The sequence below is a fragment of the Limulus polyphemus genome, unplaced genomic scaffold, assembly GCF_000517525.1.
Source record: "Limulus polyphemus unplaced genomic scaffold, Limulus_polyphemus-2.1.2 Scaffold2042, whole genome shotgun sequence".
NCBI lineage: Eukaryota > Metazoa > Arthropoda > Merostomata > Xiphosura > Limulidae > Limulus > Limulus polyphemus.
In genome coordinates, this window is record NW_013667652.1 from 158,884 (window position 1) to 174,672 (window position 15,789).

The following is a 15,789-nucleotide window of genomic DNA, read 5'->3' on the forward strand; positions in this document are numbered from 1 at the left end:
TAAAGGAGAATTCTTATCGATGATGCTTTTCCATCTTACAATCAGGTTTTTAATGCCCTGATTAAAGAAATCACTTGGCTTTGAAGCAAAAAACATGTCGATGTCCTCTTTAACACCTTCCACATTTGCATACATTTTCCCATTAAGATGGTGTTGCAGCGAAAGACAAAGATGGTAATCTGATAGTGCCATACCTGGATAATATGGTGGGTGGGGGAGAACTTCGCAACCCAACTCCATAACCTTGTGTTGCAGCAAATGTGCCACATGTGGACGTGCATTGTCATGGAGAAGAAAAACATCTTTCCAATTGACAAGTGAAGGGTGTTTCTAATGAAGGGCTTGATTTAAGTGTTCCAGTTGCTTACTATAGATATCTTGCATTGACAGTTCGCTGTAGATTGAGGAGTTCGGAATGAATTACTCCTTTGATGCCCCACCGAATGCAAAGCATCACTTCCTGCGGATGGAGACCAGGTTTTTGGGTCGGAAGTGGTTTTTGGCGTTTACTATTCGCATAGAGAATCCATTTTTTTTATCACCGGTGACAATTTTGTCCAAAAATGATTCACGCCCATTACGCGCCATCACTATAATGGATTGGAGTTTACTAAACTTTACACAAGATATAGTCTACACTAATGTGACGTTTAGGCGGTTCGTTTAACTATTATACGTGATGTACGTTTTTTGGTGGGTAGTTAATGAAAGTGTTCCAAAACGCGACATTAATTTCTTGACGACCTAATATTTGTGAAGTATTACTGAACAAAATACAGTGATACATCAAAGTCCTTAAGCTAATTTGTATGGATAAAATACAATTCCTTTGTAAATATGTGATAACCAAAACAGCATTGACTATGTATATCAGATTCATCAAAGTAAATATTTTATAATTCAAAATATTTACATGTTGGCCATATTTTTTCTAAAAAGATTTAACTGTAATTAGTAGATAATGTATTGTTTTGTGGTTGTTCTTATGTCACGTCATACAGTTAGAAGTCCTCTTATATACAGATAGGATTCTGAATTGGTACAGAGCATACATAACATATTTTTATGTCAGATATCGCAATTGTGACTATGTATCGCAGGCATCAGTTTCCGGTTACACCAGTAGCCTTTGCACAGGGAAATAGTTTTGTATAATAAGAAATGTTCTGTAAACAGTCGGAGGATTGTCAACAGAAATGAGACACGTTTTATGGCGGTGTATTGGTTTTTTAAAAATTGTTCAGTCCTAACGTATCATTATCAATATTTTGGTTTCGTGTGATGCTTAAGGAGCAGTGTCGTCCGTATTAGTTTTTTTTAGAATATGCTGAATATTGTATCGTAGAGCCAATGGTCCAGGCATCGCTTAGTACTTAGCCTGCCCGTTCTATAAATCCGAAGGTCCAACGTTCGCGTCTGGTTGCCGAAAAAAAAGCTTACCTCACTTTTGGGCTGTGGGTGCGGTGTAAGAGTGATTTCCAATCACACTCTTCGATCAGATAAGCATATCACAAGTGTTGGATGTGGGTGCTGTTGATTTGCCGTTCCCTCTAGTCTATCAGTTCTAACTTAGGGACTGTTCTACATAGATGACCCTGGTGTAGGTTTTGGCGAAAATTGTAAGCAAATTCATAATTTCCTCTCTTAAAAACGTCTGCAATTTCTAATTTGATTGCTCAATAGTTACGTTACAGATTATTTCGTAGTTGTTGTCAGTCTCTTCAGTCAAGACAGATGAAGTCACTCCTCAAACATTATAAACGACAATTGGTAAGCAATAACCCAGCGCTGCTTAAAACTATGAGCTCTGGTGTTTTACTTAAAGCAGTGGATCTTAAACGTTTTTGTTCCCGTATCGCAATGGGATCTATACATTGTACTACCGTTTATTTTTCGTAATTATGCAACATTTCTGTTGATCGATCACCAGTGGTCTGCGAACAACAGATTAAGAACCGCTGACGAGCAGTAAACACCGTTAATCGAGCTGTACAAGAAAAAAGTTATTGTACAGATTTATATAAGATTTAACATTGTAGCCATGAATGTTTGGAAAGAGACATTTACATTCAACGAAGAAAGTAGGCTTGTGCGTAACTCCATGCTCGCCTGTATATCTTTTTTTTCCTCTTAATTTTTGTTTATGCAATTTTTCTACGTGAATCTGTACGTATTGTATGAGGACGGCGTAAAACATGAATATTTGATTCCTGAATGATGAAAACAAGCACCAAATACGTGAAATTATGCTTATTGAAAACTAGCATAGTGTAAATATTATTTTGATAGCAAGTGCATCATCAGTATATCTTAAGACAATATATAGCATGGTGTTGAATTTTCCAAATTCAAGTAAGACAGCCTGTTTGTTAACATATACTAGCTTCCCGTCTGGAAGAGAAAATTTTTTTCTTTGTTTTTGGTGTGGTGTTATTTAATCAACAGCAGAAATGTAATTATAAAATTATCTCATGTCCACCGTGAGAAGATTGGCTGGTTCTCACACATACATATGAATAGTATGCAGAATGCAGTGCCTCGCTGCTCTTGTGTGACTAATATTTTATCTTTGGAGTATGCGTTGTTATGATCGAGTAAATAGTCATCCGTTAATGTGCATGTAGCTTCATTTTTTAAAACAGTGTACTTTTGTTATTTGTAAACTTAAACACAATTCGCTCCAAAAAAATTGTGACAAAGCTGTGAGCGTGAAATATATCCTTACACTTAAGTATTACTTGTGCCTTGTTTCTCACGCCAAAATGGAACATTAAATAGACAGATGACTCATTGCTGCTCGATGGTTTGCAAATTTGTCCAGTTCAACTTTTTATTCCCTCTATTTATTTAAAAAAAAGACATTTTAATTTCTAATCCAAAATTTGTTTTTGTGCACTGATGAAGTTTGCAAAACATACATAACATTTACTGAGTTTTATGTATATTTTTCATCATTTTATGAATTATAACTGTTCCTGTCACGATCTTTGGTAACAAAATACGGAAATACGTGTGTCGATGAACATTTAACACGTTTTTACAGGAGATGGAGATACGATTGTTGTGTGTGTGTGTGTGTTTTTAAGTTTCCATAAATTGTTTAATCAATAATATATTTTAGAAGACTAAATAGGAGACTAACCCCATAGTTAGCCACTATTTATTAAATCGACATAATTTATTATATCTGCAGACCGATCGTAATCTTTTTTCTTTTTTTTCCTTTAAACATATAATAGGAGAAAACTCGTAGTTGTGGTATTTTGTGTTTGAATGCACAAAGTTTATAAAATGTACAGGCAGTGTTGTGTATTTATAGTAACTAAAACAGTTTTAAAAACTTCTCACATATGAGGTAAGGTACGTAGAGCTCTGAACGAATCTGATGGCCATGCAAGGCGTCTCAGTGACTGTGAGGTTAAACGTATTCCACACCAAGTGATATCCACCAAACGCCTTTTGTACAAAAAGACACTCTGAGCCGAATGGTTTGATCAAAATTGACAAACCGATCTACTTATCTAGTATGAGAAAAAATAGCTAGCTTTCAAAACCTGTGTATTGGAGACAAGTAATAAAACTCAACAAGATGACAATACTGGTACTCCAAGAGTCTATAAACGGTTATAGCCCGATATTCCGAAAAGTGAACGTAAAATCAGTTATTCTTGTAGGCCTAATGTTCATTTAGGTTGTTATATTAAGTATACAAGTCGATAATATTTTGTGATATGCTTGTAATCATTCCAGAGACCTATATTATTGTTATCCGTAATTAAAACTTTCTAATATTTTGAAAAATTATGTCAAAATTCGCATGGTAATAATAACAGTATCATTATTAGTAGTAATATTTTTGTTATAGAAACAGGGTGAAAATTTTGAATAACAATAAGATGATTAAAGCAAACTCCATTATAAGTGGTGGAAATTTTTCGGAATATCTATCTGCCCTTTATAAAAATATGAAGAAATTCACGTACAAAACCTTAATACCACTGCTGTTTAAAATCGAGCTCTGAAAGATAACAGAACCATTTCCCAAATATCTTACCCTTTGCAATGCAATAGCACTTACCTATACCCACCCCTTCTGCGTGCATATGTTGACGTTGTCCGTACTTCAGTCCTTCTAATTTAATTTTTGCATAGTTTAATGGAGTTTAAAAAGCTTCCCTTACACGTATGGCGACGTCATCCGTACTTTCCTACTTTTGATTTCATTTTAGCTTAGTTTAATGAAGTTTAAAAAGCTTCCCACCCACGCACACAGTTAATATTTTTATTATATAGATTTATATATATTTTAAACAACACGAGATTTGCCTGAAATACCTGTTACAATTATTTACTGTGTAGGGATTTTATTCTCCATGCAAAGTCGAGACAGCTTAAGTCTGCTGTGTGGTCATTAGCCGATCAAGTGATATGTTTACTTCCATCCCTGACTTGTTTCCTTTTTTTCAAGTTCAGTAGCCAGCCCTACAAAGCTTTTTTATTTAGCGATATTTTTTCCTATATTTTTGTAAATGTTAAGTCTGCAGGCTCCTAGTGGCTCAGCGGTAAGTCTTAAGACTTATAACGCTAAAACTAGAGTTAAAATACCCGTGTTGGGCACTGCACAGATAGTCTATCGTGTGTAGCTTTGTGCGCAATGAAAACCAAACCAAAGTGCAGGTACACTGTAGTAATTAAAACTAAACTTTTGATCAAAGTGAACTCTGTTGCGATTCCATGTACAAAAAAGTTTTAGTGGCTCGAATTATTCTGCTGTAGTTTTGTTGGTGAGTTTATTGTAAACAATGACTGAGCGGTTCTTATTGTGTCATATTTCTATTTTATTCAGAATCGTAACTTGTTCAGTGCACTGTTCATCATTATCTTAAAGCAAATTGCCTGGCTGCCGGCTACTTGTTAATGGTTTCTTAGACCTGGCTGTTGAAGATTGTTATGCAATTGTAATTATTTAATAGTTATGTATATCTTCATATATATATATGTATATACATTTTATTTTTAGTCGCGGCATAGCGGCTTATAGAATGGCTATGATCGTTGTTGTTGTTGTTGTTTTTTTTTTAAGTACAAACTTTTAGCCCATAGCTCCACCATCTCGTGATCGATTTGAGATCTAATTACAGATATGAACTCAGGAAGTCAAACCCTTTCGACTGATGTATTTGACCACGCCCAAGGTATCATAGATTAATTTACTCAAATTCTGCCTAAAAAGAATTTCAAGTTGATGGTAGGCTTGTAGAGATCCTAACGAGTAATAAAATCGAATCGGGTATGCGCACGCTCCACACTTGGTATTGATGGCGCACAAAAATAAAATTAATAAAAAGGGAAACAAAGATCTCAGATTAATTTACTATAATCCTATCAAAAAAATGTCAAGTGCCGCAGCTATTGAGGATTCCCTCTTGTTATTTTGATATTAGCAAATAACCTAGAAAATGTAGAACTTCAAAAACAATGTTTCATAAAATAATTTATCTATACATATGTCTATACATACACCTTTGTTGTGTGTGTGTGTTTTTTTATTATTATTATCGTAGCAATGTTGCAATGAGTTGATCGTGTATATAGTAAACAAAATAAACTTATATTTACCTATACCATTTTAGGTTACTTGGTTATCAGCTAACTTGTTTTACGTTTTAATCGCAATAAAAGGAGCCACTAGCTATCCAGTGGAGGCATGAGCTACCGGCGGACCTTGGGGAGCAGCTGGTACGTTGTCAAGGCCAAACCGGCCGACTACAACTTCTTGCTGTTAAATTCGATGACGAGGAACCCACTTTGAGACTAATAATGACTGGAGACGGCTTGAATGGGTAATGAAGAAAAACTTTAATATAAGTTTAACATAACAGCAAATGTACAACGTTTCGACAAGGTTTTGTCATTGTCGGGTATATCATTTGTACCTGATGATGACAAAACCTTGTAGAAACGTTGTACATTTGCTGTTATGTTAAACTTATATTAAAGTTTTTCTTCATTACCCATTCAAGCCGTCTCCAGCCATTATTCTTGCTGTTAGTTCTCACTCTGCGCAACAGCAAGTTTGTAGCAGACTATAAGGCCCACGTTGTTATGCACGCATGTATAAATATGAATAAATTTAACGATATTAGTGGATACTGTAAGGCATATCTGTACTGCGTCATTAACTCTTTTATCAATAACCGAAATTGTGTTTTTTAATTCAGAATAACTAATAATTGAACTGTGGAACCTCAGACAAATATTTTACCCAACTAAACCCTAGTACCTCTATTATCTAATTTTATCTTTAACAAATACTTAGTATATCCAAAAACAAACTATTACTAAAAATATTAATGGAAAGTAAAGTTCAAAGGTAACATAATTACCTCTGGTAAAATAGGAAATAATCAACTGCACTGTTCAATTTACTCTTGTAGTATTCAGTTGGATAATATTTGTCTAAATTCGAGCCTATAATTTGTATTATAAATCATAGAATGTGTTTACAGAATTGGATCTTATGTATAAAGCATTTTCAACATTTACAAGTTATTCTAACTTAAACTACTTTAAAAAAATCAAAAAGACAGGTAGACAGAAGACTTTTAAAATCACTTCTTTTCTTACCAATCATTTAAGTTACCAACCTTATTCAGTTTTATATAGCACCATTGATAAAATAACAATAATACTTGCTTTGACTTTGTATTATTGTATAGAATATAAATCTGTGTACTGTGCTGGAGAAAAGCATGCTTTTTTGTAGATAGTATTCTGTTATGATTCCAATTCAATATTTTCCTGTGGTTAATGATCTTGTTCTACATTTATTAATCCTACATCTCAGTAGTCCTACATATTATTTTAACATCACTCTTCAATCAGAGACTTCCTTGGGGCAGCTTTGAGAAGGGTGCACTGATCATGGTAGAAATTGAAATATATATTTTCTCATAAGACCTCATGAAGTTATTTTTGTGTTTATCATAAATTCAAAACTGTTAACTTATCAAACCACATAAAAAAATAACATAAGAAAAACCATGCTACCACAGTGCTATAATGATGACAAAAGTAAATGAATAATGTATTGCATTTGTATGAAGTTTGAATCACTGAATAGTAAAATTTCTTCACTTGGAATTTCTCACATTCCTTGGCATAACCATCATGTGAAGGTGAGTCCCCCTATTCATTTGAAAAGAATAAGTCCAAGAGTTGGCAGTGGGTGGTGTTGACCAGCTACCTTCTATTTTATTCAAAACTTCACAGTTAAGGACATTAGTGGAGATAGTTCTCAAGAAGCTTTACATAAAATTTAAAAAACAAACAATCAAACTTAAAGCTCCAAATAAACATCACATTTAAATTATTTACTGGCCTTTGTGTATGTTTCATGGATTTGACAAAACTTGTTGGAAAGGTAATGTTAAACAGAGAAAAACATTATTGTGGCCTTGAAAAGTGAGAAGACAAGCTTAAATTTGTCAAGATTGTCACTACCAAAAGATCAGTGAAAAGTTTTTTTTTTACATTTACTGAACAAATTGCTTTGTTATTTTGTCCAACTTGTCTATACGAGATTAACCAAACTTTGATACATGCTGCAAGTTGTGTTAATTTTTCTTTTGGGGAAAAATAAAATAAATATTGTCCTTCTGTTGTTGCTTTCAGTTCAAATCACTTCACTAAATTTTAACAGAAAGGAGAATATTTTAAAAACTTTTTGTGACCATTAACATTTGTGAATTCATGATGAAAAAATCATTTCACAACTAATTATTTTTACAAAATTTAGGATGGTTTCATGTGTACAAGTGCAGAGGACCATTTTTGATTTCAAAATAGTTTTTCAAAATCTAGAACCAATGGGTTGTAGATCTATTAGGCATGGGACCAAAGTTATGGAAGTAATAGGAGTGGTCTCTGTAGGTACACCATCTAGCTCTAATGCCTGTAGTTTCTCACACTATGTTTTATAACAATACTTAGCATAACCAAAAATAAACAGGTTCACAAGTTACATAATTACCTCTGATGAAGCTGGAGATTATCAACTTCTGTGTTTCTTTAAACGTGATAATCCAAGGGATAATATTTGTCTAATTTGATCAAATTTTAAATACTGAAATATGCATTTGTGTATTTTAAGTCTTGTAGTGTATTTACAGAATCAGATCATTTGTATAAAGCATCTGCAGCACTTAAATAAATTCAGAGAGAGAGACAGGCAGGCAGAAAACTTTAATATCATTTCTTATCTTTCAAATTGGTTAAATTGCCAAACTATTCAACAGACATCTAGAACTATGAATAGTATTTGCTTTAATTTTATGGGACATTTTTATTAATTGTGCTTGTTGAAAACTTACTTTTCTGTAGATAATCATTAATCAGATGTTTGAAAATATTTTTATGAATTGTGTTAGATTTTCCCTAAAAGGAGACCACTTAAGGCTACTATGAAAAACATGTGGATCATCTGTGACAAACAATTTTTTGTGATTCAGTTTCTGTTTATCTCATTAACTTTAAGTTAAAACCTACTGTAATTATGTTTGTATAAATTTTATCTTAATGAACGTTTGAAAAGAAACATTTTGATGTTGTTGTAAGAATGAAATATTTTCTTTAAATTGGCACTTATACAGAAGGGCAGGTGCATATTGCAAAAATTCATTCACCTAGGTTACTCTAGCCTTGAAAGGGAGACAGTGATTTGATTGCCTTGACCTTGCTAAACTGTGATGCAAGAATTTGTAACTCCACCTCTGGAGTAATGTGTGCATGTAAGCTCAGCCCAGTATGAAGGACAACTGAAAGGGAATTGATTCCTGTTTGTAACTCAAACCATGTCCACAAAGGCAAAAATATAACTCTCTGTCACTTGCACACCTGTATTGACTAATATAAAAAAACTCTTATGGATTATTGTCATTTTTTTCTTCATAATAACAAATAAATGTAATTAATGTAATGCATTTAAACCAAGTATTTCATCATACTTATTATTCTAAAAATGAATATTTTTGCATATTATTTTAGAAAGATAGTTTCCTGTAAAAATAAATTTGTATTTGAATGTACATGTGTTGCAATAGCATATTATGTAAGAATTAAGAATATGTTTTGCACATTAAGAAACAAAATCTAAAATAGAAAAACAACTTTTATATCAAAAATTAGTTTTCTTATTTTCAAGAAATGCTTGTTTCATCCTTATTCTGTTAATAAATTTAATTATAAGACCTGTGACTAAATTGGTGAAGTAATGTACAAAAAATGTATTTTGGTAATAATTGAATAACATCATAGTAATGGCCTATATTTTTCAAGGAACTTTGATTCTGTTATAATTTATAAGTTTAATAAAAGTTAACATCAGTAATTGGTTAACACTTGATATGGTTGTAAAGTTTGAAGTGACAGTATGGATGAAGTATTAGGCATTAAAAAATAAGTATTTGAATCATTCTGAACTTTACATACTTGTTTAAACAAATTTCTTCTCATAGCTACTGGTCATGCTAGGAAAAAAACATAGTTGTACGCACGTTTGGACATTACAGTAACTTCATCTGTGTTTATTTGCACGTAATAATGTAATTTTATTGTTTATAAGCTTGCAATATCTTTTTTTAGCATCATAATATTTTATAAATAATTGATAATCTTATATCATTCTTGTTTATTTTTATATATATCTATATTATTCTTTATGCTTTGTTTTCATTAATTACCAGTGCTGTTATTTCAATGTTATGCAGTTTCTTGTCAATTGTTTTTATCTTCAGCCAGTACTGGTTTTGGTGTTTTGACACACAAGCTATTTATGTGGGAGATAAAAATATTCACTAATTAGGGCCAGGGAAAAATCATATTTCAACACAAAAGAAGATTGTTAAACTCTGTAAATAGTATACACTGCTTGAAAGTTTTTTTTTACAATCTTGCTTATATTTAACCCCAGATTTCACATTTATTTCATATTAATTGCAACTTATGCTAAAATCTAGTGGAAATCTTGACTGAGAAGATAACACTAGGTTCACAGCAATTGTTAAGAATAATAAAGTAAGCAAATATGAAGGATTGACATCATCTCTGTTAATGAGAAAGTTTTGTTTGGATTAGTTGACTATCAAATGTTTATTAATATTATTAGTAAAAGCAGAAAGAAGCTGTGTTTGTACATATAGAAAAATAAAGGAGATAGATGTTGGAGTGCTCAGTAAAATAAATAGAAAAAGAGCAAGAACCAAATATCAAATATGAAAATTTCCTTATTTTCAGAAGTTAATGTTATCAATATTGAAGAAACTAGTACTGAAGAACAATTTTCTAGATATCTCAAGTGCTACCACCAATATTAAATATAACAATATTTAATGATTTCCATTATGTTGTTTTGTTATATATACATATCTAAAAGATTGGATTATAAGACTATTCTATTTTTCTTTCCTTCGTTAATTTCTTCAACTGTTTCATGACTTCACAGGTCACTCTTCTGGGTGTAATTTTACTGAGGATCTATAACAAAAACATTACATTTTTAATATACTTAATTTATACACAGAGTGTACTATATGCTTGTACATTTGGAATATGTGTATTTAATTTAGATTATATATGTGTAGTTGAAAAATGGTATTTGAATGGTTGAAGAAATGAATAAAGGAGAGAAAAATAGAATAGTCTGGTATGCCAGTGTTTTGGTTATGTATATAAATGGTGTAAAGAAATTGTAACAACAAACGTAAATTCAGGTAGGCAGCATAATTATTACTTATACTATATGATTCAATGTCATGCCTTCTCATTTCAGTTTTTGCATCTTAATTTTCTTAGAATATCAAAATAAATTACAAAGTAGAAACTTTTAAGAAATAATAGAAAAACAGAATTGTGCAAAATATGAGGATTCAGCTTTGCCGAAAATTATTTTGTGATAAAAGTTGAAAAGAGATTGGACTTGTATAATTATTATAAAAGGAAAAAGGCATGGATTATTAAATTACATAGATTCATTTTTTTATGTCTCTGATGTCAGGTGTATTTATGTGGAGTAAAATGTAATGCCATTTTTTAAAATGTCACTCAGTAAGGACATAAACTCATTTTGTAAAGTCTTGTTCTGTGTGTGATAAGCTATTGTCAAGATCATTAATGTTGCATTGTCTTGTGCTCAGACAACATCTTATTAAGTAAAATAAACAGGTCTTGACTCTTAGTATATTCTAAAAGAGAAAATTAAATAGGTCATAGCTGTTCATCATTATTTTTCTGTACTTAAAATACATGCACTAAATGTGTGTATGTATTTATACTAGAGTTTACAAAAAAGTGTGTCAGCATCTAAATTCAACCCAGTTACTCTGACATGAATTTGCATGGTTGAAAAGCATAAAAATGTTTAGAACTATTTAATGGAGCTGCTTCCATCTACTGTGCTAGTAATCATTAAATTTGAAATATCACCTAGGTAATGACATTATTTTCATGTCATTCAAGAAGTGATGGCTTTGATTCATTTATTACAATAATTTTCCATAAAAAAAATCCTAAGACAAACACTCTAGCCCACTTTATTTAGTAATATTATAATTAAATATTTATTAGTGAAACATTATTGGAAGCTATTATATGTAATTAATATGTAAATATGTTATATGATGGAGTATGCAATAAAATCAAACCATAATCCCATGTTTTCATCAATTATTTTCTCTTTCTTTTATTCATTTTTGAATAAGGTTATAAATTTCCACATAGCTGCTGACATTCATGATTGATTAAAATGTCTTTGGAATAAAATCTTACTAAGAGCTAGAATATTTTTATCATTACAATGTACTATTTAGTTTCTCTGATTGAATGTCTACAAAAGTGAAGAAAAGCAGTAACTCAACTTCTTGTTACATATATATAATAGCTATTCTGCTAAAAGTATTCATTATTTTCATTATTATTATTATTATTATTATAATGACTAGATTTTTATTTTTTGCTAAGAAAAGCTTTTATGAGAACATTCCACTGTAATTGTAGGCTAGGATTTTTTGTAATGAAAAAGTAATGTGACAGGAAGTCTTATTTTGCAGCAGGTATTTTTAATTTACAAATAGATTCACGACTCAGTTATTATGTATGTTATGATTGCGTACAGAAATATATTTTTTTTGCAAGTTTTTGGATAAGCAAGACAGCAGGTTATATGTAAATTTGAAGTTATGGATGAATTTATGGGTATATATAAAAAAAGTTACTCAGTGATTGTGTAGAAATACAAAACTTAACCACTTAAGATGTTTACATTCTTAACATATTCTAGGTTGCAAGATGTCTTAAGTGCTCTATTCCATGCTATTTAAACTGAATAAAGAAAATTATCAAGAAGGATGATCAATTAGGAGTTGTTTCTTGTTATAATTAAGCATGCAAACTGGGTTCAGCTGCTGTAAAGTGAATTCTTTTAATGAAACAAGTTTCTTTTTGCTTTTTTTATTTAGAAGTTGGCATTTATTAATAAAAAAAATAATAATTTCATATAATGGAATGTGTGGACATATTTACTAAAAATGTTTTTCAGTTAAAATTAGTTTTGTCCTCTCTTCATACATTTTATGAAAAGTTGTAAATTTTCAGATAATTTTGATGAAACTGCTCTTAATATTAAGCTTTCAAATTATCACTCACTTAACTTAGACAACAGAATTATTTGCTGCTGCATGAATCTCGAAGACATCTCTGTACGACATTTATTAACATAAGTTATTTAAGAGCATTTTAATTTTTCTTGATGCACTGTGGTTTCTTTAATCATTAACTCAAATCGTTTAGCATTGGCTAAATAAACCAAGTGATAGTTCAGTTGAATCATAATAATCTTCTTAATAATAAACTGATGTTGACAAAGCAGTCCCAAACCGTCATTGCGAAAGAATATATATATATATATATTCTTTGATGTTACTTGGTGGTGGTTATTTATATATATCCTTAAGAGTTTTATTGCAGTTGCATAAATGAAAATACTAGTATTTTAAAATAAACAACTGACAGTTGAAGAACCTACATACTTTTATAGGATTGTAAAACTGCATCACAAATGTACACACTTCATAACAATCAAAACTAATAACTTTTCAGATTGCTTTAGTCAAAAGTTACAAGTCTAATGTGGTTGTAAAAGTTTTATTTAACAAGTGTTACTAGAAGATATTTGTATGTGTGGTCAATTTTCAACTAAATGTGAGAAGTTACCTGTGTATGTGTGTGTTTTTAGGCTTTTAAACTAGTATCACAAGACATCTCTGCATGTACTCCATGATTTTTTTAGACTAGTATCTCTATTGAGGGATTAAAACATTTTCATTTTTGCACATTTTAATATAAAGTAGAAGGAATGAAAAAAATAAAGCTAGAGATATGACTCTTGCATGTTATATACAGAATAAATAACCCCATTTGCATGGTACTATGCTAAGTTGAGCATGTGACAAAATAAATGTACCCATATTAGGGTGATCCTTATTTCTAAAGTTTTGTTTTACAGTGCTCTCACCCCCTCATTTTGTTCCAATATGTAAATAAGTATTCACACCAAATATTATCCATATTGAATAACATGTAGGGAGTTTCTCAAGTTAGTTGAAACTTTGTAGCTCACATTATATCTGTATGTTCTAGAATATTACAGAATACTCTGAATTATTCTGGAAGGTTCTAGATTATTCTGAATTGTTCTAGCTTATTATTATAAAATATTCTAGAATATTTCATATTATCTAGAATGTTCAGGAGAATTCCATATGTAAGTTATTCGTGCTTCTGGAATATTTTCTATCATATCTTACAACTTGTCCTGGCTGTGTTTTCAAAGACTGTATCAGGCTTTCCTGTGGTTCAGATATTGCAGTTTTCAGTCAATTTCAGTTATGAAACTGCAGCTGACCATGATGAAGTAGCAGAAGCCATAGAGGAAGCTTAGGACAATGTCATCGAGTTTGCTACAAGACAACTTTCAAGTCAGCCAACCTAGAGATCATTATCAAGAGACTCTTGAAATAGTTGTAACATTTCTTGGTGGCAACCCTCCTCCTGGAGTGTGACTTATAGCATGTGGAGCACTGCATCACGAATGATGAATAACTAAGGCATTATATGCACTCAAGATTTGGAGGTTTAAGCTCATTGGCACTGAAGAAAGAGAACGCTGTGACATCTGCATATTTGTCATTCAAGTCTATTTTATAGCCTGGTTCACTGTTTCTGATGCTACTTCTGCTCCTTGCAATGATCTTAACTTCCTACAATGTCTTGTTAAGTATAAGAAGGTGAATTCTGCTCTCTCAAAATCTCCCTGTCAGAAATTTGCTGGACATCTATGGTATGTCAATGAGGATCTCATTGGTTTGGCATTCCTTGATTCAGCTGTATACACACAGAGAGAAAACAAGCAATGGTAAAGGTACTAAATGAGAAGGAATACATAGATGAACCTCCAAAGTGCATCCAGCTGAATATCAGGAAGTTTGATGACATGTCACTTGAAGATTTTTTTGCAAAGAGCATAATAAACTTCTTCAGACACTCAACACTTGAATGTGTAAATGACAATGCTGAAAGGGATGTGGCCCTTATTGAGGAGTATAATGACATCATAACAAAGAAAGAAAAACAGAAAAAGTTCCTCCATCAAGTTGTGCAGAATCATAGAAGACACTTTCCTAACAGCAAAATGGAAACAATAACAATGCAAAAGTGACTAACCACACAAATCATTATACTATTATACTATTGTTCATGTAATAAACTAATAATATACTTTATATAAATTGTTTATAATACATAAATATGTTTTTATATCATACAGTGCTTATGGTACCATACCACTACAGTCTAGAAAAACCTTTAAATATAACTCAAAATGAATGAAGTTTAACATTTATGTTTTTTTATACATTGAAACAAAAGTAGGGAGTGAGAGCTTTAGAATTTTTAACCTGAAATTCTACACCTGCAAATAAGGACCGTTATAACTCATATGTATATTGTTATGTTTCAAGATAAACATACCCAGAAAAATTGATGAGTGATATGAAAATAGAAAAAATAAATCTAGACTGTATATTCCATTTGTAGCCATTTCATTCACAGAGCAACAAAGGAAATTGAAACAACACCTGGCCTTGATTTGCATGTCTACCTTATATGAAATGATCGTGCCAAAAGTTTTCCAGTATACTTCAAGAATGCAACTTCAAAACTACTTCCAAGCCACCATGAAACTTTGTAGAATGGACAGCAACTGCCTGTTGTAGAGACACAAGTGTAGAAGACAACGTTTTGAAAGTCTTCCACCTTTCGTCTTCAGGTCAGTGTGTGTAAGGTGTTGTCAGTCTTTGTAGTATTCTGGTGGATTGTGGAGAGCATGTTATGAAGATAAAAGGCAGAAGACTTTTGAAATGTCATCCTCTACACTTATGTCTCTACAACAGGCAGTTGCTGTCCATTCTACAAAGTTTCATCATGAATACTCTGCCTAAACAATCTATCAAAGAATACTTTCAAGCCAATTAAACCCCAAATCGGTTATCCTTATTTATGTTAACAAAGAAGGTATTTTTTGTATTGAAATATATGTAGAAGCAGACTTGTATCATGACTCATGTATTCTGTTATCCAATTGTTTGTGTTATGTTATATCTGATGATAACAATTGAAATCTTTTACTTTGGTAAAGTCTTCAGTCAGTGACATGGTTTGCTTAACTCATTTAAAAAT

General features: G+C 31.5%; 1 protein-coding gene across 2 annotated transcripts in view; it reads left to right on the top strand.

Annotated features, from left to right (window-relative positions):
* Positions 1-15,789, top strand: part of LOC106465760 (CCR4-NOT transcription complex subunit 6-like) — a 101,976-nt gene that overhangs the window by 66,482 nt on the left and 19,705 nt on the right. The window lies entirely within an intron of this gene.